This window comes from Furipterus horrens, unplaced genomic scaffold (assembly GCF_987537825.1).
Source record: "Furipterus horrens unplaced genomic scaffold, mFurHor1.1.pri manual_scaffold_3, whole genome shotgun sequence".
Classification (NCBI taxonomy): Eukaryota; Metazoa; Chordata; class Mammalia; order Chiroptera; family Furipteridae; genus Furipterus; species Furipterus horrens.
In genome coordinates, this window is record NW_028327173.1 from 75,187,355 (window position 1) to 75,213,111 (window position 25,757).

General features: G+C 36.6%; 1 pseudogene; it reads left to right on the forward strand.

The window, feature by feature from the left end:
• The first annotated feature begins 358 nt into the window (after positions 1-358).
• LOC150015330 (protein BUD31 homolog pseudogene) lies at positions 359-793 on the forward strand (annotated as a pseudogene).
• Positions 794-25,757: the final 24,964 nt, after the last annotated feature.

Sequence of the window (25,757 nt, forward strand, 5' to 3'; positions counted from 1 at the left end):
ATGCCAAGCCCACCTCTCACTGTCTCTTTCCAAAGAACTCAACTGTGATGGTGGGCCTCTAGCTGCTGCTAACTAGAACCAGAAGTTCCAAAGCATTAAGAATCTTCTTTTCCCAAATGCCTGCCTCCATCTGCCTATCAGCTTAATTTTTTCCCACTGAAAATGGACTTTATAAGTCCTATGTGTGAAAAAGAAGTGGTAGCCAAAGACCAGAGAGAGAATGTGACTTCTCAAAGTCATAGAGAAATTGGTAGAGCTGGACAAGAACCTGAGCCTGTAACTGAAGAAACCAGAGATCTTTCAGTTATAATCTTGGGAAACAGCCCCAAGATCTTTGTGAATTATGTTGTCGGGAAAAATGCATAAAGTCAAAAGAAGCCAGAAAGCTATCCCAGGTGGTTGGGAGTTGATCAGACCAACACTGGATGAATTAGATCAAAAGATGAGAGAAGCTGAAACAGAATGACATGAGGGACAGAGCAAAGTGGAATCTCTGTGGTCTGTCTTCAGGATCGATCATCAGAAGACCCACTATACTTTTTACCTCTTCTGTAAGCGCAAAGACATAAGCAGAGAACTATATGAATACTGTATTAAAGAAGGCTATGCAGACAAAAACCTGACTGCAAAATGGAAAAAGCAGGTGTATGAGGACTTATGCTGCCTGTGGTGCATTCAGGCATGGGACACTGATTTTGGGACAAACTACTTTTGCCGAATCCCCAGAAGCAAGCTGGAAGTGGGTCAGATCATCAAATACTGGCACTATGGCTGCTGGGGCTGCTCTGCCTGAGGCCCTGGAGACCTGACCCCTCTCCACCCAGGACTTTGGGCTTCACAGGTTTCTGCCTATAATGCCACCTCTTTACTGAGAGCAGCTCTTCTCATAGAGTGATGTCCCAGGCCCAAGTCAGAGCATGGTCTCTATATATGAAGGCATTGTTGTGCATCAGCTGTAATTTGTAGAAATAAAACGTTTAGACCTTGAAAATAAATAAATAAATTCTGGGTGTGAACAGCAAAGCCAGAGACACATCAGATTTGTGTCATAGCAGTTCTGTGGCCCAGGAATCTAAGAGGCATCTCATCTGTTTTAATTTGGAAAAAACCCAGGGAAAGAGCCTCATAGTGTGGCTTGGGTTATGTGCTCACACCTTGGACTAATCACTGTGCTCAGAGCTCTAAAGAAGACCATTATGGCATTCTGGGTCAAGTCCGCATTCCTGGAGTCAGGGAGCCAAGGACTACTATCAAAAGAAGGGAGAGAAAGGCACAGGATGGACAAGAACAAAAGCAAGCCACTTTTGAATGGGTTGGATACAAATCCTACCCCCTTCCATATGTCCACAATTATTTTGACAGCTTAAAAAAGTGTAGGGGTAAAGGAAAGAAAAATGACTAATATTCCACCATCAATATGTATATCTGACTAGGCATGAAATTAAAAGTCATTAATTATTTTTTTTGCAACAGAGAGAAGCCTAAATGCAAACTAACTTAAGCAAAAACTGGAATTTCTTGGAAGGCTGTGTAAGTGCAGGAAGCAAAGTAAGTGATTCAGCCAGTCACAGACTCAGACACCACCAAGACCATCTGTCCCATCTCTTGCCCTGGCTGCTCTTTGTGCCACGTCATGCTTTTTGACCAACTTTCTCCATGAGTAGAGAAAAGAACATGAAGCCACCTGCTTCCTATTTCCTAACTTCAGTACAAGTGAGGAAATGCTTCCCTCCCCACTCTTATCTCCAGTTTTAACAAATAGAGAAAAAATTTTGATCTACTTTGGTCTCATGCCTGACTCTGGGGATAATCATTCATTATTATAAGAAAAGTCTGCTAATGTTGGAGTCGCTTGATTTCATAATCATTATGAAAGCAGAGAGGATTTGTTTAAGAACATGGAAGAACCAAGAGAATTATGTGGCTGGAGATGGACAAGGATCATTTTCCAAAAGAAGGGAGGCGTATCCTAATAAAACCAGAGTAATACTCGAACAGAGGAAAAGAAATGGACTCCAGCCATGGCTGGGTGGCTCAGTTGGTTGGAGCGCTGCCCCATGCACCAAAGCGTTGCAGGTTTGAGCCCCAGTCAGGGCTCATACCTAGGTAATGGGTTCCATTCCCAGTAGGTGTGCATGTGGGAGGTGACTTATTGATGTTTCTCTCTCACATCAGTATTTCTCTCTTTCTCCTTCTCCTTTCCTCTCCCTCTAAAATAAATCAATAAGCATGTCCTTGGGTGAGGATTTTAAAAATGGACTACAGAGAACACAAAAGTGGGATTTGATTTCTATTACAAGTAGGGGAAATCACATGCACAAATCTGAACATTTTATAACATAACAAAACAAAGAAGACATAATTCCCATTCAATCTCATCCATCTTCTTAAAGACAGAAAAAAACATAGGTTGTAGGATATCCTAAAGGGACCCTTAACAACTAAGTTCAATGCAATTTTTTTTTTTTTAGACAAAGCAACTAAAGTTCACAGAGAAGTGATACATTCAAAGCCACTCTTTTGGTGGTAGGCATCATGATTTCTAATTTAGTGTTCTTCCCACTATATTGCAAGAGCCCAATACAAACTTGGTTGGCACAAATACCTCCAAGATTCTGGATTATTAGTGACCATATTCCCTGATTTTAAGGGCTGTTATAATTGTAAATAATTTTCTCTGCTCAGTTTTTCAATGAGAAGACAATAAATAAAGTTTAAAACATCATTGCAGGGAAGGAGCCAACACAAATTTTTCAAAATTTATATTCAGGATCCCAAGTTTTAAACCTAATGTACATATACTTGGCCCTAATTACTTAGACTACTGACTCATGTATTTTACACTCTTGGTCTGCATTCCCTTAGAGCTGTGGGAAAAGTTTGGCTGGAAAAAAAAAAAGAGGAATGAGGACTGTATCTATGTATCTATGTTTGGACAGAGAAATGAAAATACATTTAGCATATAAATTACCACCACACAAAGTTAACTTGATCCCAGTCTCTGATGGAATAAATGAAATAAGCTCACCTAAATTCAACATTTAGTATTCAAATACCTTAAAAACTCTAATAAAATTACTGTAATATTTTAGGAACTCACTTTATAGCTTGTATAGCAAAAGTTGTTTTCCCACACTTTAATTCATAGAATGAAAAACAAAAATAAAATCCAACAGTGCTTTGTGATCTCTACATAGAGTCCTTCATAACTGCATCTACTCTAGAGATTGAATGTCAAGTCTGGGGTGGAGACATATATGGGAGTAGTCAGGATAGATATTATTTAAAGCCATGAATTCAATAGAGACAGACTAGGGACTCAGGACAGATAAAAGAAGATAAAGGGTATAAAAATTGAGACTCTTTTCATGCCAACAAGACACAGGATCCAGATGAGAAGTAAGAGAAACTAAGAAGGAAAAGACAGTGAGGTAGAAAGAACTAAAAAGGAGTGATATCTTGCAATCCAAATGAAGAAAGGATTTTACCATGGGTGAAGTAATAAACTACATTAAATGATGAAGTAAGACAAAAGTGAGAATCGGTTTTTGAACTTGGTAATGTGGAAATTGAAGGAGACTTTAATAAATAATTCACTGGAGTGGTATGTATAAATCTTCAACTGGAGGAAATTCTGGAGGAACTAGACGCAGAGGATGTATAGACAACCTATTATGTGAGTTGAGCTATAAAGGGGAGCAGATAAATGGTGAGATACTTGCAGAAATGTATATAGTTATGTGAGGTTTTCCTGTCTTCTTTCTTATGAACTAGCAGAGCATGTTTTTATGCTGATGCGATGATTTCTTAGAAAGAGAAAACTTATAATGCAGGAGAAAAGAGAGACAATTGCAGCATGAATGACCTTGAGTACGTCTAGAGAACAGGATCCAGGGCACAAATAATGGGATTGTCCTTGGATAGGAGCAAGGGCAGTTCATCTGAATTGTCAGGAAGGGGATAGCAGGAAAAATGGATAAAGATGCAAGCAGATTGGTAGAATTGGTAGTAAAAATGTTTAGCAGTGCTTTTCAGATTGCTCATATTTTCTCAATAAAATAAGAAGCAAAGTCATCAGCTAAGAATGAAAAGAGGAATATGTGGTGGGAAATTGGAGGGAGAGGAGATATGAAATGCTTATCTAAGATAGTGTGGGAGTGAAAGAACTTGGAAAATGTAGTGGGAATAATTAGATAATAATTAGAATCCAGTCAGGAATTTGTGTTTCTCTCCAGCTACATCCACTCAATTGTTCACATAAAATAAATGTGTTTCAAGAATGTCACATTTAACCTAGGTTGGGGTTTTGCCAAGAAAGGAGAGAAGGCAAAGTAGTGAAGAGTATGTGCACAGCAAGAGCTATAGTGGTTAGACCATAGAATATACACTGGGTAAAGGAGGAAATAAGAATATAGGTGGATTAAGAAATAGCAAAATCTAGGGGCTTGAGGAATGACTGGAGTTGGGATACCAATAGAGTAAATTGGAAATATATGGGATAGTGTTAGGTATGGTACTTAAGATTTAGTTTATGCAAAGGGTGTACTTACTGGTGGCAATCAAGATTAAAAAGTAAGGAAATAAATGGCTAAGGTAGAATGAAAGTCAAGACTACTGGAGGAAAAGAGGTCAAAGAATTGTGTCCAACTACATAGTCAGTAGAGTAATGTGACCCTGCATTAATAACCCCAAAGTTCCAGTGGTAACAAACTCCCGCATTTCTAGTGCATGCAAAGCTGTATCTTAAGTCCTCTCTTGAGTGACTTAGAAAGCCAAACAGCTTTCCATTTTTGGCTCTGCATATCCACATGTGGCATGTGCAGTCACTGAAAGGTCTTTATCCTTTCCTGCCAAAAAAGAATCAAGAAAATAGAGATGGTGCATTCACTCTTAAATGCCTCAGCTCAGAAATGATACTCGTCATTTTCACTCACCCTTCCATCATCTAGAACTAGCCGTATAGCCCCAGAACCTGTGCTGAGCATAATGGAATATTTAGTGAGCTCTTCTGGCTGCTACAATGTGGATATTCCATTAGTAAGATTTATCAAGGAAGTAACATTTGAAGAAGAGTTTGTGAAACAGGTGCTAAATTCTTTAAATAAAGAAAGGAATTGACCCAGAAAGCTGTAAATGTCAATGACTGAAGCAAAAGAAAAGAGAAGGTACTAGAAACTGTTGGCATGAATGGCCAAGGAGCTGAGGGGTTATATGCTAAAAATTACCATCCTGCTATACTAAACTCTCTGAAATCTGTGTATGTGATGTGAAATACCCAGATAAAGAATGAAATATTCAATCATCTAGATCTTTCCTAAGGCAGTACATTTTAAGCTATACAGAAACAGATTGTGGATGAATCTGATTGTTATAGAGCTAACCATATTTCCTATGTGGATTATCAGGTTTTAAAGAATGAAAATATGGGAACAATAAAATTTTACTCAACATAATTTATTTTATCCTTGATGATTTAGAAGGCACCTTTTACTCCTGTAGTGACTTAGGGACATGCCTATGAACATCAATTATAATTGAATTGCAGATGTACAAGGCTATAACTCACATGGGCTCTCTGAACACTGGGAGCACATGCAGAGCAGCAGGAAGAGTAATGACAGGAGGGAATGGAAGGGTCTAGAGCTGGGGAAACTAACCAGGTGGCATGACTTGCCCCCAAGGGAAAAACCAGCAGTTGAAATAATAAAGTTCAAGGAGGTGAGGGACCTTGGGTTTCAATCAGAGCTGATATTTACATCCAGGGGGTACTGTCCAGATGCTAAGGAACATAAGACCACAAATCGCAGTACTAACCATGTAGGCAGATCATATGTCTTCAATCTAGTAGGTTAATCGGTTAGAAGCAGATGTGAATTACCCAACTTTCAGGATTCCCAAGACATAGTCCATCACCTTGGGGCTGGGACTTTCAGAGATAAGCTGCTAATCATTGTAATGTCAAGAACAGAGCTTGGATTCCTGCAAGCAGTTGAAAGGCAAACCAGGAAACTTAGCAAATTAAGCACAGGCAGGGGAAGGGCCTCAACTTAATGAGTATCCCAGATATCAGGCCTAAGTGAGCATGTTGATTTCAGAATACTCACTTGGGAGTGAATAGGATCCTACTATATTTATTTTAAAAGTCAAGAAAAAACATGGAAGAAACTTAAATGCATATTACTGAGAAGCCAATTTGAAAAGGCTACATACTGTATGGTTCCAACTATATGGCACTTTGGAAAAAGGCAAAACTATGGAGACATTAAAAATATCAGTGGTTGCCAAGGGTTGAAGGAGGGAGGGATGAATAGACAAAGCATAGAGGATTTTTAGGGCAGTGAAACTATTCTGTATGAGACTATAATGATGGATATATGTCATTACACATCTGCTCAAATCCATAGAATGTGTAACACTGAGAGTGAACCATAATGTAAACTGTTGCCTTAGGGGGATAATGGTATGTCAGTGTAGGTTTACCAGTTGTAACAAGCATGTAACTTTGGTGGGGAATGTAAACAATGGGGAAAGCTATGCATGGGTGGGGCACAAAGGGTTTATTAAATCTCTGTGCTTTTCCCCAAAATTTTCTGTGAACCCAGAACTGCTGTAAAAAAAAATTTCTTAAAAAAAGGCTTAGTCAAGAGATCATCCTCTTGAGAAGAGAGTGCAGAAACTGACTTGTTGAAATAAAAGGTAAAGGAGAGTTTTGATTTACTGTATTAGAATGGCAGACAGGAGCAGTCTAGCTAGGTGCTGCAGGATTGTATACCCCATCCCTATTTCCCAAGGTTCACATTTACGCTCCCTTATTTGGAAGCTAGGCCAATATCAGCATTTCATGCAATTTAATTCACTTAATGAGTCAAATAATATTTTAAGTTTAATAAAGGAGTTACTTAACTTCTTATCGTATTGTAGATGTTTTGCCTTTCTTAATCTTATTCTCCACCCCATGAATATATATCCACTCCTATCTCCACAACAGAAAACCACATGGAACTGAACCTGGACCAAAGGACTGAGAACAAAAGAAAGTAGGTTCCATACGAGATGTCGTCAGGAAAAGGAGGAAGGGTAAAGGGTTTAAAAGACAAAGATGTCTCTGGGGAAACTGTGAGGACAAGGAGAGGAGAAGGGGAGAGGGAGGTGGGGACAGAGGGAAATTAGATAGATATAGGTGATAGATAGATGACAAATAGGTATATAGGTAGATAGATTAGATAAATAAATGAAAGATAGATAGAAAGATACAGATAGGTAGATATCATATCACCTAGGGGACTCTTCCAGACAGACCAATACGGGTGACCCAGGAATCAATTACAAAGCCCCACCTACTCAAAGTGAGCTCAGTACCCTGAGTGATGTAGAAAGTAGTCCAAGCTGCCCACCCAAGGCAGTAAAATGATCAAAAGAGAAGTCCTGGCAATGCAGAGGAAATGAAGCATTTTCAAAGACATCTACCAGAGTTGAGTGAATTCCATCAGTGGTGTCAAGATAAGTTTTTACATTAAAAAAAAAGCTATTTGAGTTATTTGTGTTTTAACTTTATTTTTGTTTACTACAATAAATAATGAAGCATAATTTGCTTTAAATTCAACTTGTAAATCTCATCTATTTATAAATTTAGTAAATGTTATGTAAAGTAGAGTAACTTTTGAGGGAATCTTGATTAGTGTTTCATAAACCTAAGTTACACAAACTAAATTTCTCTTAACACAATCAGTCTCATTAAAAATTTAATTAAGTTCCCATAAAAATTTTAAACTGCATTTATAAATTAAAATACCCTACTTCATATCCCTCATTGGGTAAATTTATGATTTTAACTTGCAGATCTTCCCATGTTCTGAACAAATGTTTAAAGTTTAAATAAATTAAACTTATAAATATAGCAAATTTCAAATTCTCCTAAGCATTTCAATACTGATTGCAAACTTACTGCTATGCATTTTAATAGGAACAACAACAAAAAAAAAAAACAATTTCAAGAACTAATTGCATGCTTAAAATTAAAATCAAAATATAAATACTTAGATCTCATTTAGTCTTCTTATTCAAAGTAGAGTCGGAGGAACAGGAGTATGGGTATCACCTGGAGTTTCTTAGAAATGCAGAATCTCAGGCCTTACCTTGAATCACCTAATCAGATTCCAGAGCCCTAGTCTAAGAGAAAGCAGAAAGGGAAATATACAATAATTTTTGAGCTGGTCATGTGATTGACCCATTTCTCCTCCCCTCCCATTTCTAGTAGCATATAGCAATCCAGAAAGCAATATATTTCATTAATCTCATATTAAAGTTTTGTAATTCAATGTACTGGAAATATTGTTGTATAGTTTTAAAAAACAGGGTGCCAATAAAAGATAGGATCCATTCTAAGACCTACACGGGGCATAAAAGGAAGAGAAGTAATAAGAAAATGGACCTTTAATTGGATTGAAGTTATTGCCTGAATCAGCTGTAGAAAATGTAAACTGGTAAAACATTCACTATGAGCCAGATACCAAAGTGTTTTAGAAAGTGGAATGGGTAGTAGTGCAAGTCAGTATAGCCAAATTTCTTCAGCAGAAAACAGAAAAAGGAGAAAGAAGAGAAAGAGGAGAAGGAGAAGAATTAGGATGAAAGCACCTGTGAACATAACATAACTGACTATTATACCTGGCTGAAATAAGCAGGGGCTGCTTTACACTGAACGTAGCTGGGCCACTGTGTGTTGGTCGCCTGGAAAGAGGAAGAAGATCAGGTAGATGGAAAACAATCTCATAAGGGGCCTTACCCTGTAGAGTTCAGAGCCCGTCTGCTGACACAGCAGAGACTTTGGAAAGCAGAGCCTTGGCACTACCCCTTCATCAATAGAAAAATCATCCCACCGTATCTCCACATTTACAGTATGCTAGGAAGACAGAGTTTCTGCTATGGCTTGAGAAGGAAGAGGAAGGTGAAAGAACCAGAACATACTATCTTGGATGCATCACAGTATCTGGGGGAGGTAAAGAATTTGGGGCAATGGGGTTTGCGTAAACAGCAATATTCCCTGGGACCAAACTGGACTGTGTCCAAGAGGCATCCTTATTCTAAGCATGGTTTCAAGGTGAAAACAGCTATGAAGTAAAGGAAGCTATTGCTGGGAAGCAGGGATGATACATCTGGCCACTGGAAAGCCTGAAGCTTTATAGGAGACGGGGACTAATCCAATGGTCAGAGGTGACTATGTTCTTCCAGAGAGAAGGTACTTAAGAACTTCGAGGGATAAGTCAATTGCTTAGAACTAGAAGGCTCTGGTATATTTTTTGCAATAGCTAGTGTAGTTTAGGACAAGGGTTACAGATGCAAAAACACAATTCCTATTTAGTTGTATTGGGCAAAGTCCATGAAACTAATTTCTGACAAACCAAACCAAACCAAACCAAAATTTTGTTCATTCTCTGTTCTGTTCAAATTTTGCTGCTGAAATGCATGCCGCACCCAACTGCTTTAGGTTTGGGCCCAGAGAGAATACCCTACAAATAAAACACACATTTCCCTGGCACTCTCCAACTCCTAGAGGCAGAACTTCACCGGAGCTGCATTTAAGCTCCTCTGTTTTTGTAGTTGACTACAATTCCCAGATGTCTAGTGGCTCAGAGTTCCCCAGGTATTCATTTAATAGCTAGATTAAAACAATTTTGTGCAGAAATGAACTCAAAAGAAACATTTTTTTTATTCAAAGTCCAGAGTCATGTTATAGAGTAGGTGTCCCTACAATGCCCACTAGCCCAGCTATATCCCTCGTAATGTCTGTTTTTCCCTTTGTGCTGGACTGAACAGATTTATCAGAATCTGTTGGAAGCCAAGGTTATCTCTATAGTAGGCAAATTTGTTTTGATTTCAGCAGTCACTATGATTTTGAAAGTCACTACAATAACAAACTAATAATTTTGAGCATAGAGAAATGAATTATTTCTAATTTGACAGAAAAATATCTGAAATAATGGTAAAGATCTTAGACAATTAATTAATCAATTTCTACATAATATTATATGTGAATAGTTGAAAGCAAACAGGGATCGACTTAAAAAGTCAGTTTTTTCCCCTGAGTTTAGTAGTGCTGGGAAATGTTTCCTCTATATATTTCAGGCTACAAATTTTTTAAATGATTGATTTATCATTAGGGCTACATTGCAATGGGTTATGACATATTTAACAGATAATTTTTGACTTCAACATTTTCAACCAGCAAAGGTTGTTTTATTCTAAGGCCACTGGACCTCTAATTTAAGAAGCTGCACTACTCAGAGAAGAATGATTGCTCCCCTTTAATTTATGATTTAGAGAATGTTTTAGAGATCAAGCCGAAAAATGAATTTCAGATTGGTCTCAGGGGCGTTGCTTTGAATGATTCTGTTAATTCACTTTGGGAGAAGCCCTATTAAAGTTGATGAAAATGGCAAAGATCACCTAGCTCATTTCCAATCTAGATTTTGTTTGAAACAGACCTCATTCTTCTAATTAGAGTTCTTAGAACTCACTTTTATTTTATTAATAATAATTAACATTTATGGTATTTCAGTTTACAAAGTACTTTCTCATTATCAATTAAGTTTTTAAATCATCATTATAATTTAACAATGTAGTGCATTAGGTATTTATTGCTACTATAACAAATTACAACAAATTTCTTGTCTTAAAAGAACGCAAATTTATTATATTACATTTTTGGAGGATAGTAATCCAAAACAGATCTCATTAGGTGAAAATCGAGGTATTGGCAGGGCTTCAGTCCTCCTCCCCAGGAGTTTACTTTCTTGCCTTTTCTAGCTTCTACAGGCTGCCTGTGTTCCTTGGCTCATGACACCTTCCACATCCACATTCAGCAAGCAGTGTACGGTTAATTCTTCTTCATGCTGCATCACTCTGACTCTGTTTCTTTTATCACAGCTCCTGCCTTCCTCCTTCATTCATGAGCAGTCTTGTGATTACTTTGCCTATACCCTGAGCTAATCCAGGATAATCCAAGATCATCTCCCTCACTTAAGATTCTCAATTTAGCACACGGCATTTTTTATTTAATGTGGAATAGCATGTTCAGAAATTTTGACTACTTTCCAAAATTTTACATCAAAACTTATCGTCAGTAATAACCACTATAATTTCAAGTTAGCCATTTATCTGATAGTAAGGAGAATAAATGGTGACAGCTTGGATAAAATATGTATCTACAGTTTCTTAAAAATGAAAAAATAGTTTTGAGTTCCCATAGCAAAATAGGAAAGCCTTAAATTTTAGTATTTTCACATTATCTGATATAACCACATAGATCAGCAAAGAAGACAAATAAATCATTCGTACCTTATACCTAAAACATACCAAAGCATCAGAGAATCGCCTCTGTGGGACTTGGAGAACAAAGGGGACCATCAGAAAAATGGTGAAACACTATAACTACTATAACTAATAAAGTCTCGTGTTTCTGACCCAGGAGACTCGTGTCCTCTGTTAATATCCAGGAAACTGCCAGGCGTTCTCATTAGTTCATAAGGAGGGCAGAGTCTCAAATGTTTTCTGCATCTGGCAGTTTTAGGGAACAAATGTAACAGTAAAATTTTGAATAAATGTAAATTAGCTTTAGTATAAATAATAATATTAAAAATAAAGATCAATTTGTAAGCGGTACAGGCATACATCATTTTATTGTGCTTCACTTTATTATATTTGACAGATGTTACTTTTTTCATAAATCGAAGGCGAGATGCTACACTAGCAAAAAGATTATGACTCACTTCATTGTGATATTATTTCTTCAGTTGTCTGGAATTGATCTCACAATACCTCTGAGATATGCCTGTACATAAAAGCCAGGGAGAGTAGGTAATACATGGAAATTACCAAAAAGAGATGGGGTACTTGAGGTTAAAAAGTCCCAATATTCTCATATAGATTAAAATTTATAGTAAATTTATTCTTTGTTAGGCATGTGTATTAAAAACTTAAGATACCACTAAAATAAATTAAAAGGAATGAATTTATATCCAAGTCAGTAGGAAAAATAGAACATAAAACTTTATTTCCAATAACAGGTAGAAATTAATGTCAGAAAAAAAAGAAGCAAAAATTAAAAGTGTTAAATGGAAAATACAAAATTAGATAGCAGAAGAAAAATCAAATGCAGCAGTAATCACAATAAATATAAAGAATAAAATTTGCTATTGAAAGACAGGGACTTTCATACCTGTCAAAAAAACACTGTTCTGTTTCAAGAACTACACAAAAACTGACAATAAAAGAATAGAAAAAGCCCACCTGGTAATTTAATAGAAAATAAGACATATAACATTTAATAAATATGAACAAATATTCAGTATCTAAATAAATTAATGCTTTCCTCTATTAAGGTGCCACAAAACTATGCATTGTTTTAAGATTGTTAATCACAAATACAGGTGTGTCAAATTGTTAATGCATCTACTGTGGTATTAACCCTAATCCAAGCCCTTTCAGTGTAGCTATATGTTAGTATCTGTTCCCTGGTTATTAGAAAATGCCATAGAACACCTCCTTTATTCAGAAAAATAATCACTAAAGACATTTTTCAAAATTTCAGTCTCCCTGTGGGAAGATTCTGAGTAAATCTGTGCCCAAGTGTCAGTGTCTGACACTGTTTGTATAATAAAAGATAAATGCTAAATGACAAGTAGGTGATGATAGATGATATATAATTGATAGATAGAGATTTTAAAATACATTATTAAAAACTAAAGCATTATTCCATTTACCTAATTAGCCCCCTATTCTACTTTGTTTTTCATATGCCAAACTGAACAATCTTGAACCCCAGTACCTCCTTCACACTATTGAATTAACAACAAAATACACAAATAAGTAATAACAAATGGCAGAAAAATAGTACTGGATTCTCTGGGCTTTATTTTTCTTATCCAAATGTCTGCAAGACTGAGATAAATATTGTACAAGAATCTTTCAAAGTCCTAGGAAATACGGAGGCTAACTTTCATTTTTCTAACATTATTAGCCCACTTACAATATGTTATTCTTAATCAGTTTAGTCAGGTTGTAATATCCTGACCTACTTGCTACATAGAGCAAGACAAATAAATAGGCTTTTAAAATGACAAATTCTCTAACCTATATGATCACTAGGTAGAGCTCTAACAAATGGCAAAAGAGGAATTTAATATTCATTTCCAAGTTTAGGTTTTTTAATATAAGAAGTGCTTCTAATAGTTTCATGAGTAAAAGAATAGCTAAGCTGACATTTTAAAGTACAATTGAAGTTAATATATTTGTTGTGTGTGTTATTTAAAGGAAATGCCGAGAAGCTGGTTTGTTTAAGGTTCACATCAGCTTTGGGATTTGACAAATACCAGTGTTAAACAGAAATGAGCTGGTATTTTTCTTGGGCCATGAAGTTAAACCTAAACAATTAATGTTCTACATGAGCACATAAATTTACTTCAGGCCAGGCTTCCACAAAAATATTAGTGATGAACACTGATTCCTCAGCAAAAACAGCAGAATATAGCCATTTGTTAGAGGTAGGAGCTAGATTTTCCAAAACATCAAGTATTCTTTTATGTTTGGAGATATTTCAATTGAATAGAAAGTATCAAATGCTTGCAAATTCAGCACAAATGTTCACATATGTTATATGGCCAACAATTCTTGTTTCATACTTAAGAGTTTGACAGTGCAAGAGAAAAGTTAACAAAGATGGTAAAAATCTGTAACCCCTGTCACATGAAGAAACTATTCCTTTATTAGAATGCGAAGAGATAATACTTAAAAGATGTTTCTACTACTTGAAGGAAAATTCAATAGATTCTTTGCTGTATATTTAGCTCCATTAGATGAAATTAGTACCTACTGGAACAAGTATTGGGGGAAACTGATTAAAGACCCACTAGACTTGTTTTCTAGTAATTTGAGCTATCTAAATTAGAATACACTACTTCATGAAGTGGCAAGTCACCATTCCCGCAATGTCTGAAGAAGATGAATGATGATGTTCCCAGAATTTCTGCACTACATGAAAAGAAATAGAAAAAGAATATACATTATAGTGGATAAGAGCAGGAATCTGTGACCTTGAGCAAATTGTTTAACAATTCTGTCCTTTAATATTATCATTTATAAATTGGAAGAGAAATAGTTACATTTCAGGACTCTTGCTAGTTTTAGATAGATATGGTCAGGAAAAGACCACTATGCTTGGCACAAAGTAAGTGCTTAATAAATATAAAATGTACATATAACTAATACCACGATAATAACAAATCTAATAATGATTATTGTAATAACTTAACTACTCTACAAAAAGAAATCTTTGTGACACACTTCTTATTTTAACTAGGAATTCTAAATTTTCATTCAGTCTGTGGCAGGAAATACTATATGCATATGGGCCTTTCAGTGTATTAAAGTTATTCCACCAAATTAATCAAGTTTCTTAGACACAATTGACCTTGGTATCTTTGGTATATTATTGTCATCAAGTATTTGCTTATCTCTTCATTATAGTAGTATAATTCATCCCACTCATTGCCATGTGACCTGCAGTGCCATGTAATCAGAGTACACTTCTGCATATTATTGTAAGCCTGGGCCATATGATCTGCTTTGGCCAAAGGCATAGGAAAGGATACAACATGAGCCACATGCAAGCAGAAGCTTGAAGACACATGGGTTGTCTCTGGAAGGGTTGTTCTTTCCCTCTACCAGAAAAAAAAAAATGTAGAAAGACTATATGTATTCATTATGGAGCTGAAATGTATAGAAAAAATATATTAGACAGGCTGTTCCTCTATATGCATCTCAGACTATGGAGAAATGAGGAACAGAGCTGCAGTTGCTGATTCACTAGCTGCCAAAATGTAATGAGAGCAGAAACAAAGGTTTGCTATTGTAAATTAATGGGATTTTATGATTTTTTCTACTCAAGCAAATCTGAAGAACACCGAAATTTGAACCAGGATAAAGAAATTGTTACCATAAGTAGGGTGATGACATAACAATACATAAAATATGAGGTTCTGTCCTTGGTGCCAGGTGGTTATTTGTGGTGAGAAAAATAATGACCTATGTTACGTAGTGGTGTGATATTGATTTAAAACGTCCTCTCTGATAGCATGGAAGTCAGCTAATGTATCTATAAATTGTGGCTTTAGGCAAATAGATGGCAAAGCAAGAATTTTACTAGTGTCTGGATTGCTATCATTAGTTGCCTTTAGCAAGGCGTTATAAGAGGAAAAGAAGTGCAATGGAATTGGCATGAATGCATTTAAAGAGAATCCAGAAATTTCAGTTCTAGAAAAGCTGAAAGATGGAGTTTTATTTTGTTTTTTTTCATGTACATTCAGTACAAGAAAATGTTGAGAAATGTTTGAACAACAAAATTTAGACTAGATCTCAAGGTAAAGACCAAATGTTGAATACAGTCATCACCTCCTTAGTTAAACATTGTAAATGTTTTAAACTTGCCAAGAGTAAATTTTTTCGTTAGGAAAAAAATGCCCAGAATACAGAGAATATGTGTTGGGCTCACCCAGAAAGCCAGGAAACTCAAAATAAATCTACAGAGAGGATTATGTCAAATAGAATTGTGGGGATAGCTATTGGCACATGGAGTTGTTTGGAACCCAATAAAAGTTTTTGGTAGATTTTATTGGCAAAGGTGGCACCAGCCAGGATTAACAAAGATGACGACAACTCAAAATTTAAAATAATTTTTGTGGCTTCAAATTTTTCCTGTTAGAAATTGTGCTGATAAGTCTGCTCAGTACCCAGGGAGGACATATTCTACACGCCCTCTTCAGATATGGCCAATATGGTGGGAGCAAAGGAAGGTCACCCCAGAAAAAGAGGCCAAGAGCAGCAGAAAAGCACGAACTGAGAGCTCTCAGACAGCAAAACTGAGGTCTATCAAGGAGTTACTTTTTCTTCTCTTTTCTTTATCTTTCTTTTTTGTAGATTTTATTTATTTATTTTTTAGAGAGAGGGAAAGGGGGGAAAAATAGAAGGAGAGAAACATCGATGTGAGAGAGAAACATCTATAGGCTGCCTCCTCCACACTCTCCAGCCAGGGACCAGGCCTGCAACCCAGGCCTGTGCCCTGACTAGGAAATCAATGATCTTTTGCTTTTCAGGATGATGCCCAATCAACTGAGCCTCACCAGTCAAGGCTATAGAGGATTTTCTTTAGCATTTCATTATGTTTTGTCTAGGTTTGGCTTACTTACATATTTTTTTCCACATTGGTTTTGTAAGTCTTTGTAAATTTGTGGCTTGATATGGTTTATTCATTTTGTCTAATTCTCTAATGTCTACTATTTTTCCCATTTCCTTTCTCCTCTCCTACTGAGATTTTTATTACATGCATGTGAGAGTAATTCACCATTTTCTTTGTATCTCTCCTTTTGCATACTTGTATCTTTTTACTCTCTTCGCAGCTTAGTATTAATATTTTCTTCTGACCTAGTTTCAGAAAAAAAATAGAAATAGACCCAGAGTTTCAACTATCTCTTGAGCTGTATCTAGTCTGTTGTTAAACTCATATATCCATACCTTGATTTCAGTTATTTTATTTTTAAAAGATTTTATCATACTTTATTATCCTTTAGTACATAATTTCTTGAATATTTCCATCAGAGATATTTTAACATCATATCTGGTAACTGCAATATTTACATGACCCATGGGTTTATTTTTGTTATTTCTTTTCATTTTTATTCAATTTATGTAGTCCTCTGGTATGTCTAGTTATTTTTCATTATATGCCAGCACTGTATATAAAAAATGGAGAGATAATTGGAGGTTCTAGATGACATTTTCCTAGGTTTGGATTTAATTTTGTTTTGGCAATCAGTTTAGATCACTTTTTATTTTATCAGGTATTTAATGATTTGAGTTTGAGTTTAAGTTATCTTCTATTTTCTGGGTTCAGATTTATTTTTCTATTTTCTTTTCACTCCCTTCCTAGTATGCTTTTTTTTAAAAAAAAAAAAACTTTTATTTAGGTCCTAACCAAATACGGTAAGTCTTTCCTAGGGTCTTCTATAGCAAGGAACCCCAACTCCAATTTTAGTGTCCCTAGCTTTGTAAGCCCGCTAGAGTTGCTTACAACTTGTCAAACTTCCAGCTGTGACTTGCAAATTACAAAAAGTATCATCAGATGTGGGTTTACTTCTTTATGGTTCTCTGATTTCTAGGATAATGGGCTAAGGTTCTGACCCTTGAAAAAATGAGAAAGATCTCATTTCTTTTTTTTCTCTTGACTTTCATATCAGGTTGAGGAGCTAGAATATAAAAACATTATTTTAATACATCATGTTAAAGGTGCAAACAGCATCATTTGGAAACAGAAGGGGAATTATGGTATATTATTGATGGATTCTTAAAGGAGACAGAGTATAAGGTTTAGCTAGAAAAATAATCACTTATTCTATTTACCTAAGATAATTTCAGTTTATGCCTGTGGTTCTAGAATAATAATTAATAAGTTCCTATTTTACTCTCAAAATGTCCTAGTTTAAAAGTTACATATTAAAATATAAATTATGAAAGTTCACCCTGGCCATAATATTATTTAAGCCATAAAGAAAAATGGGTGAGGGTATATAGGAGTGAAGACATTTCAAGAACCTAAAGGCCTGTCAAAGACACAGAAGAAAGAAACAGCACAAGGTGATCAAGGACCACAATGTGAACAGCAATACCGAAGATTAATATAAGACCAATGAGTGAAAATGGGTCTGAGGACACAACAAGTGAAGGAGCAGGAGAAACCCTACAAGCAGGTGGTGTTTCTATAGACAATTGAAAACCATTGACAGGCAATGATATAGCCAAATGATATTTTGGAGGTAATTACAATAACCCATATGAGAGATGAGATTGACATGAATAAAGGCATAGAGAAAACGGACAGATTCAAGAAACATGTAGGAAGTAAAGTCAAATCACATTTAGTGCTTGACTATGTGAAGGCACAGGGACAAGAGTGAATCCTATACATACTCAGTCTGGCCAAGGAGACTGTGTGAACAAATATTTCTAAGAAATTTTATTAAAATTGTATTAAATATATGCTTTCTGCTGTGAGCAAACTATCCTGCTATTCTTAGAATAAGAAAAGCCTAAGGAACAGTGAGGGGAGAATGGGGTCACAAAACAAAACAAAACAAAAAAACAATCTCGTCCTGTAACAACAACGAAGTGGCTCAAATATTTCAGAACATCTATTATTATGGAGACTCTATTAGTTATCTCAGGCTACCTGACTTAGAAAATGAAAATCTATTTCTCCCAGTTCTGGGAGCTGGGAAGTCCAAGACCAAGGTGCTAGCTGATTTGGTTCCTGGTGGGAGCTCTTTTCCAGGTTCCTTCTCACTTCCCTTCTCACTGTGTCCTCCGTTGGGTGGGGTGAGGGGATTGAGAGAGTTTCTACATTTCTATTTTGATAAGGCCACAGCCCTACTAGATTAGGGCCCCACTTAATGAATTCATTTAATCCTACCTCCTCAAAACACTAGCTTCAGATACAGTCACATTCAGTGTCAGAGCTTCAACATATAACTTTCAGGGAGACAGAATTTAGTCCATAGCAGACACATTACACAGCTCTTATTATCCTTCCAGTGTCGTCTCAGGTTTATGTTTGGTTCAGTCAACTCTGTGTGTGCGTGTATGCGCGCGCGTGTGCACGTGCAGGCACATGCTGATAACATAAATGGCCCAGGATATAAATTGACCAAATCCTCATTACTGTCTTCTGAAAAGGCAACTGAAAAACACAGATGTTCATACTTCAGTAGCTAAGAAGGTGAAAAAATAAAACAAAAATAAAACTTAAAATTTAAATCAACATAATCATACTAACAGCAGGGAATCACAGCATCTCTGACGTCTGCTGTTACTAGACAGTCACTTACCTGTCGGGGGTGATGGCTGAGCGACTGTCTTGGGCATCATCCTACACATGTGGGCATCAGAACTGGCCCTGGCCACACACCTGCCTGAGGATGGATGCACTGTGCAGAGAGGACCCCAGAAGCCACACTGTTTCTCTCATTCATATCATTCCACTCATTTTTCAACTTTTATTGAGATATATTTTAAATACAGTAAAATTGACCCATTTTAAGAAGAGAATTCAATGAATTTTAGTATATTTACAAAACTGTACAACTATCACCAATCTAATTTTAGAATATTTTAATCACCCTAACAAGAAACATTATGCCATTTGTAGTCATTCTCCACTCCCTCCCCCAACTCTAGTTAACCATTTAATCGACTTTGTCCCTATAGCTATCAATTTTTCAGATGACAGTGAAAGTATACAGCTTTTTCCCATTTAAGTTATTTCTCTATTTTGTCTTAAACCACCCAAGGAAATAAATGACTGATTTGACTCCAGCACTGTGGCCTGGAATATTGGAGCCTCTTTTTGCCAAGAGAAAGCTCTCATGTGGATGGTGACAGAGAAAGAAATCAATGGAGTGAGCCATTGTTTAGGATTTCATTCTGCTAAGACTCAGGTATAATGCTGAGGGGAGGGGGACACCCCACAGAGGCCCTGGTTGCAAGGCCAATCCAGTAATTATGTTTATAAAGACAAAGAAGATGGGAGTTTGCTAGCCCTCTGCTTCAGTTTGCCAAAATAAAAACCAGTGCACAGGAAGAAAAAGTGGGAAGCATGTCTAGGAGCTCTGCCTCTGTGTCATGCATAACCTTCTTTGCTTTTCCCTCTGTGCTGTGAAATACAGCCCTGTTTTCTAGTCTCACAACCATAAGCCCTATGTGTCTCTAAGCAAGTCCTTGACAGTTAGATTTATTTGGTTGACCATAGTTCAACGCCCAGTGAACTGTGTAATTTTCCTATGTGTTGAATTTTCTAAGCTTTATCCAGTTTTTTTCTACTATTACTTGACAGTAATACTTATTGAACACTATGCATCAAATATTAGGGGAAAGCAAAGAAGTAGTAGGCATAGCCTCCACCATCCAAGGTCAAAGACAAGGCATTTAAATCAATAAATCTCAAAAAGGGGCACTTTGGAAAATGTGGAGTAGAAAAATATACAGTATTGAGAGGAGCAGTGTGTATATTCTAAAAAAGAATACTCATATTACTCTCATGATCAGTTTTAAATCACGGTATTTAGTATATTTAGAGATTCCAAGGAATATTTAAGAAAAGGATGAGATTTTTATAATAATCAAACACAGACACAAGTTTGAAAATTCATCACTTGAGTAAGTGGCAGCATAAAAGTCATGCTCTAAGAGAGTCATAAGCAGTAATTAAAAGCTAAGTGGAGAGATGAGTTCCAGATACCTCAGGAGGACTTCATGGAAGAGCTGGTATCTGAGATGGGCAATTGAAGCTTGAGTTGTGTTGGATAAGCAAGCACACAGCACAGATTGAGAAGCCCAGGGTCTGTTTAGGGTTCAGATGGACACAGAAAAGTTGGCTTCAATTGACCGTTCACATAAGCAAAGCTGCTTAACCTGGATGACAGAGGAATCAAAGACCTAGGCATGTAGTTCATAGCACCTCTGTGAAACAGTGCCAAGAATGAAAGCTAGTCAAGGTTTAGTAATTTTACAGATGAGAAACAACAATGTGGAAGAGTAAAGGAGAAAGAAGGGAGATGTAAGAATAACACCAGGGTTTCCAGACTCCATGAGCAAGAGAGGTGACACCATTAGCAGAAATAAGGACATAGGCTAAGAAGCTGGTTTGGAAGGTCATGTGACTGAAAGCCCAAGGATGGACGTTGATGCAGAGACAAAGTTAGCACATGAGGCACACTCTCTGTAAACCACAGGCTCCACAAATCTTCCTGTGGCTGTACTGATGCTGTGACAGGTCATCCTCCCCTGCTTCCCATGCTTTGGAGTGAATCACACCCCCTCATGGAGTCCATGCAGTCAGGTTCACGCCCAGTCTTCCTTCTCCTGAGCCAGAATAGGAGCTCCTGACATGAAGTCAGTTGAAACTGTTGCAGATTTAACAATCACAAAATCCACTTTAAATAGCCTATGTCACTTCTATTGTGTATATTCCTTAATGGACTATATGTCCTTGCCACAAAGTAAGAATGAAGAGAAAAACCAGCTCTCTCATGGAAAGAACAGTTTTAATTTTAGGCACAACAGGGTTCGAATGCCAGTTCTACTGTCGACTAACTTTCATCTCTTTAACCATGTTTTCTCACCTGGAAATGGAACTAATAAAGCTTGAGTGTTATTGTGAGGATTAGACTTTTTAAAAGTATTTTTAAAACACCTGGCTTAGTTCCTAGAGCACAGTACTGATTTCCCTCTACTTAAAGCATGAAACATGATTCTGAAAGATGAAACCATCAATTTAATATTGGGTGAAGAAACTAAGGTTGGCAAAAGCCCACAAGATGAATGTAGAAACCTGGAATAGAAGGTTCCTAAATGTTAATAGCACCAACTGTAATTATTACTAATTTAGGCATTTAGTGGTCTGCTATTTATTTTTTGTGTGTATTTTTCATTATGTTCTACAAGATAAGAGACTTTAAGGGCAGATACTGCAAATCATTTGGACTCTTTGACTCTCAAATGTGGCACATGTAAAATTGTAGCACTAAGAAGTGTTGTATTAGTTTGCTAGAGATGTTATAACAGATAGTCACAGACAGAGTGGCTTAAACAACAGAAATTTATTTCTCACAGTTCTCGGGGCTATAAGGCCACAATCCAGGTGTCGGCAGGGTTAGTTTCCTGTAGGCCCTTCTCCGTGGCTTGTAGATGGCTGCCATCTCTTCAAATGATCTTACCTATGTGTGTGTCTATATATAAATGTCCTCATGTTATAACAACACTAGTTGTATTGGATTAGGGTCCACTCTCATGACAGCATTTTAACTTAATTATCTTTTTACAGGTACAAATTTCCAGTTATAAAATAAACAAGTCACAGGGATATAATGTACAGCATGGTATCTATAGTTAATATTCTAACATGTACTTGAAAGTTGTTAAGAAAGTAGATTCTAAAAGTTCTCATAACAAAAAATTTTTTGTAACTATGTATGGTGTTATGTTAGTTAATATATCATGGTGATCATTTCACAACATATACAAATATGGAACCATTACATGGCACATCCAAAACTAATATAATATTATATATCAATTATATCTCAAATTATGTATTTTTATATATATGTGATTGTTTCGGGGATATATGTATATCCCCGAAACAATCACATTCTGAAGTAATATGGGGATTAAAACTTCAACATATAGAATTGGAGGGGGAACACAATTCCACCCATAACAGGAGTCTTACCATAGAATAGCTATTACTGGTTTGAAAGAAACTGGTATCCATCTCATTTGCCACTCAAAACAATCCAGAAAGTCAGATGGAATAGTCATCATATCCCCATTTAAGAGGTGCATAGAATAGTTAAGCCAGGACTCAAACCCAGGGCTTTTGAGTCTACATATAGCAACCTTTTCATCCTATCACAATGCCTCACTGCAATGAGGGGCTGACAGTGATCAGCCAGTTAAAAGAAGTCACTAGGGACCTGTTAATTGTGTGTTGGGCAGGAAACCAATCACTCTAAGTTCCTTTTCATCTCTAAGCTTCAATGGCTCTCACGTGTCCTTTACACTGATGTGACATGCAGCACAGTGCCAGATGCACAGTGACTGTTCAGTATGTTTTGGATTTAATTGAAGCTCATTAAGCTTCACCATTCAGACTATGCACACTATTCAGTGCCCCTTAAAATATTATCAAAATTACCTGTCTCCAGCCTCTTAACTCTAGAGGTCTCTCAGTGCTTTGCTCGCAAATCTTTACAATAGGAACGTGAAGTAGGAAAATGAAATGTAATATACTGTCCCTTTAATGGGTACTCATTACCAAATAATGACATTCTTTCTCACCCTCTCTTTCCTTTTCTCTCTGTCAAAACTTTCAATATAAAGAGCAATTCAATTTTATGTAGAGAGGTCAAGTGTTTTCATTCTTCCCACCCCCACATTTTAAGGTCATCATTTATAATGCCTACATAATCTCTATTAAACCAACTTGTGAAAGTAAAAATTACTGTGTAATATAAATACAAATCCTTTGGGACCAGAGATACTGTATGATTTTCTATACTGCAAGTGGGCACTTTATAATAAAGCTGCATAATCTCAGCTTTTACAACAAAGAGTTTTATGTCAGAAATATAAACTGAGTCAAAGAGTTCATCCTAACTGAGGTAAAAATAATGTGGGCATGTTCAGCTTTGAGAAAAATGCTAAGGAAGGAATGTTCATTTGCTGAAGAGCATTCTATTTCATCTCTTAACTCTCCCCTGCAATGAGGTTCTATAAACCCCAAAATATCCTCTAATCCTCTAGTAATCTGAATTCCCTATATTTTCAAGGTCCAGATCTTTCCTTTATTTTTTCTTACACCCCAACTTTTCCGAATGTGGTATGTATCTGATTCAAAATAAAGCTGGAGTATAACTCCTAAAAATCAATTTACTTCATATGTGTGTGTGTGTATATATATATATATATATATATATATATATATATATATATATATATATATAGTTTTATTTATTTATTCTTAGAGAGAGGGGAAGGGAGGGAGAAAGAGAAGGAGAGAAACATGAATGGGCAAGAGAGAAACTTTGACCTATTGCCTCCCACATGCCCCCAACTGGGGACCCCACCCAAAACCCAGTTATGTGCCCTGATGGGGAATCAAACTGGCAACCTTTCAATCGGTAGGCCAATGCTCAATATACTGAGCCACATCAGCCAGAGTTATTACATATTTTTAAATAAGTCAAAAAGAAGGTAATTATTAAACACAGAATTTCAGAGTTAATTAGTGGCAGAGTCAGAATTTGAACATGAGACTTCTACTTGCTAGTTAACACCCATTATTGTCATTCCATTGGTAGTAAACTGATACAGGGAAGTCCACTGATTTGTAATTGATCTGGACCTTAAAAATGACTTGGTGCTATCACCAAAGAAATTGTAATATGAGTGGGGTGGGGGGGACCCAGAAGAACCGGAATTATCTTCTGGAGTGCAGGCCCCTTATAGTACAGGCTTTCTGTGCTAGGTGAGTGTTCTAAGAACACATCTGTATCAGTGTAACATCTGGCATTGTTGTGAGAGGCTGCATCCCACTTCAGTGAATTTTTTTTAAGACAATTTCAATGCATTTGGACATTTCATGATGGGTAATTTACGAGCACACAAGCCCACACTGTGATGACTGTTCCACAGTTTTTGAACAAAAATGGCATGACCCCCATTCCCCATCCTCTCTATTCACCTGATCTCTCCCTGAGAGACTTTTTTTGTTTCCCCAGATGAAAAAATTCCTTAAAGAGAAATGTTTTGCTGATGTGGAAGAGGTGAAACAAAAATGGCAGAAGCACTAAAAAGCATCAAAATTGACGAGTTCAACAATGTCCTGAACAGTGGGAAAAAATGTCTTAATAGGTATATTGCATCAAATGGAGAGTACTGTAAAAGTGACTGAAGTTTAAACATGTAAGAATAAATACACAATTTTTTATAAATAAATTCCAGTTTTGGGGGGGTCCCCCTGCACCTCATAGGCCAGAAAGATAACCAACAGAATTTTTAAGACCTCTCCATGACATTGGCTCATGAATCTACCTCTATTGACTCCTCTTCTGCCATTTGGAAAGCCAAGAGGGTTAGCACTAATTAACATCATGTTTCAATCACCTGTAACTCCACTATTATAATATGAACTGTACTTTTATTTATGGCAGGATAGTATTTGGAACTATTAGCTAGTGCTCCTGATTTTTGCCCTATTTGTCCAGTTATAGCAATTTCTAATAGCAGTTTTTAATAAGTGGGCATAACCCAGCAGACATCTAAGAGATAAAAGATAAAGGGAGTCAATTCTTGTTTTAACAGCCTAGTCCTCTGGAAGAAATGAAACAATTTCAAATGATAAGCAATAGCCTTGAATGCACACTCAACAGGGGAAGACAGGTTGTCTTACCCTTAAACCAGGCAAAGTTTTTACACAGAGAAGGAGGAGAAATTATAGGAGAAGAAAATATGTTAAAATTTTGTGGACTTCTGAGATATAGTTGGTTAGACTTAGGTGTTTGGGAGATCTAAGAGGAAAGAGAACTTATACTCTTTTAGTCCTGAGAAGCTGGCAAGATACCAAGAAATAAATATCTGTGTCCTGTGACTGGGGAAATAGTCTCAAAGAGTCCTCAGAGTATCCCTATACTATATCATCATGGTGAAGGAGAAATAGAAGGTTCTACAAGTGACCAAAAGAGGCCTGACAATACTGGAGAAAGAGAACTAAACAAGCACTGTTGTAGAAAATAATGAACAAAGGCTCATATTCAAAAGCAGACATCTCAGTGTATGCCACCGTGGATAAATGACAGCATGGAAAGAGACCAGCGTGGCTACTTGGTAGCACAAAAAGAGTAAGTCCCCTCCCAGACTATCTTCCTTGATGCTTTAGCTCTTTGTCAACCCTAAACCTCTGGTGCAACCTTTGAGAAAAGGAGAGCATCCCTGAATTGAATTAAATGAGTATTCAGGGATCAGAAACTCAAAAACAAAATTAGGTCTAAATGGAAAAAAAAAGAGTTACATTTCTTGCACACCTGAGTTGATGTACTAAGACACATACACATTAAACAATTCTCACTATTTTGTTTCATTCACTTCCAGTTTTCACA